Genomic DNA, 2426 nt, shown 5'->3' with positions numbered 1-2426 from the left:
TGTGTAGGGAAAAAATAGGTTAGCCTGTTGCTGTGTTATTATAGATAAAAGTAAGTTTAAGAGACTTCATTCGGCTCTATACTTGAGATGCTGTTAATCTGTGACTCTACCCCCAATCTTGTCCTTGCTAGAAACATTGCTGTGCTAATTAAAGTTGAAAGGATTCTGGGCTGTAAGGAATGTGCTTTGTTAGATAAATGTTCAAAGCCTGCTTGGTTTGAAGGTCAGTACCATTCCTTTAAATCTCAGTAAAAGAAAAACATCTGTCTCCTGCCCGATACTGGGAAAATGCAACAGCTCCGTGTATCTGTAAGCCTTACTGCTGATTTACTCCCTTATCTTTTTGGCAATAAATACTGAGGGAACTCAGAGACCGGTGCCAGTGTGGGTCCTCTGAAAGCACAGCACTGGTCCCCTGGGGCCCTGCTTTTCTTTCTCTATACTTTGTCTCTGTGCCTTTATTTCTTTTCTCAAGTCTCTCGTTTCCACCTAGCGAGAAGCACCCACAGGTGTGGAGGGGCAGGCCACCCCTTCACACTAGGACCCTGGTGCAGGGGTAGAAGAAACGGCTCAACTGGCAGAGGGAAGAGGAGGGGGGAAAGGGGGAGGGGTGGGGGGGAAGGAGGGGGGGGAAGAATGGTGAGAGGGGCGGGAGGTGAGGAGGGAGGTGGGGGGCGGGGAGGGGGGCGGGGGGCCTGCTGCTAGGGCAGAAGGGATCCTAAGGTAAGGTTGCGGCCCCACCCCCACTGCAAACTCCATTCCCTCCCAAGCTCCGCCCCTGCAGCCGTGTTGCACCCCTTCCTAAACCCCACCTCAAAACTTGCACCCCTGCTGCCAAACTCCGCCTACAACTAAGTTGCACCTCTACCCCAAGCCTAGCCCCCCCACCAAGTCCAACTCCTTCCACCACCCACAGTCCAATTCTAACTCGCGCCTCAAGTCTAACTCGCGCCTCAAGCCCTGCCCCCACCCACAGTCCAATTCCTACCCCAAGCCCTGCCCCCTCACCAAGTCCGATTCCTACCTCCACGCAAGTCTAACTGATGTCCCCAAACCGCCACCTCCATTTCCCTGTTCCCCCCAATCCCCACCCTGTTATTTACATACACCCACACCACCGACACCAGTGGAAGCAGGCAGAATCTAGGAGGGGAAGGTTCGAAGCCACTTTCCCTCAAGGCCAAGGGCCAAGAGCTACTGTCCTGACTGCAGTGTCTCCGGGCAGGGTCGAGGGTGGAATAGGTCTCCCTGAAGTTTTTTTTTCTTTTTTTTGTTTTTGAAACGGAGTCTCACTCTGTCGCCCAGGCTGGAGTACAGTAGCGTATGATCTCAGCTCACTGCAACCTCCGCCTCCTGGGTTCAAGCGATTCTCCGACCTCAGCCTCCTGAGTAGCCGGGATTACAGGCGTACGCCACCACGCCCGGCTACTTTTTGTATTTTTAGGAGAGACAGGGTTTCCCCATGTTGGCCAGGCTGCTCTCCAACTCCTGACTTCAGGTGATTCACCCGCCTTGGCCTCCCAAAGTGCTGGGATTACAGGTGTGAGCCACCGCACCTGGCCAGGTCTCCCTGAAGTTCTGCCTGGAAACGGCAGGGATTCCTCGGCGTGCTGTGTGTGACCTAGTGGGATCCCGCCTCCATGGAAACCTACGGCCACCAGCCCCTAGACCCCGTTGAAAATAGTAAGGGTTATTAGGGGGATCCCCCATAATCTGGGCTGCTGTCTGAGCCTGGGGTCCAGCTCTGTACCTGCCGGAGGTGCCTCCAAGCCGGTGTTCCCGCGCAGCGCGACCACCACACGTCTATGGCGGCTGCTGCCTCTGCGCCGACTGCGCCACGAGGCTGTGGCGGGAAGAGGTTGTCTGGAGATGACACCACTCCCCCAGCGGAACTGCACACGGCCCGCTCACGGTTGCGCACTGGTGACATAAACGCTGCTACTTCCCGCAAGGTGGTTCCTCACCCCGCCCCCTCGTGCCAGCCTGAGTCAGCCTGCACTTTTGAGAACAGAGAATGCAAGCCCAGCTGGGAGCCAGTTACATTGTAGAATAGCTCCCAGTCCTGTCGTTTATTGGCTGGACGCTGGTGGCAGCCAGGCTCGCCACGTGCCATTTGGCCCAGCAGCCATTGTGGCTGTTCCCCATTGGAGGGGAACTGTGGCGTCCCAAGCCTGTGGTGAAGGGCCGGGTGCAAAACACCCCGTGCAACGTATAGGCCACGTGAGCGTGCTTGCTACCTGAAAGTCATAGTCCCCGTTTTTTATTGGACTATGTTCCAGGGGAGGAGGGCAAAAAAAAAAAAAACAGCTAATGCCTGCATTTCACAAGGGCATTAGTTTTCTTCACTGCTCACTGAGAGCCAGATGACTGAAAATATTCCATTCTCCCATTATTCTCCTGATTTCACGACCAAATATTACGCACCT

The 2426-nt window shown here is 54.9% G+C and overlaps 1 protein-coding gene across 1 annotated transcript in view; it reads right to left on the bottom strand.

The window, feature by feature from the left end:
* The window catches only part of LOC111535865 (paraneoplastic antigen-like protein 5), a 6009-nt gene extending 4175 nt beyond the window's left edge, over positions 1-1834 (bottom strand). Inside the window, exon 1 of the mRNA XM_023202098.2 lies at positions 1751-1834. The gene's annotated coding sequence lies outside the window, so the exon portion shown is untranslated. The remainder of the gene's footprint in view (positions 1-1750) is intronic.
* Between the last annotated feature and the right edge of the window lie 592 nt (positions 1835-2426).

This window comes from Piliocolobus tephrosceles, chromosome 12 (genome assembly GCF_002776525.5).
Source record: "Piliocolobus tephrosceles isolate RC106 chromosome 12, ASM277652v3, whole genome shotgun sequence".
In the NCBI taxonomy this organism is placed as follows: Eukaryota; Metazoa; Chordata; class Mammalia; order Primates; family Cercopithecidae; genus Piliocolobus; species Piliocolobus tephrosceles.
The sequence above is the reverse complement of the archived record's forward strand: the minus strand, read 5'-3'. Positions and strand labels throughout refer to the sequence as shown.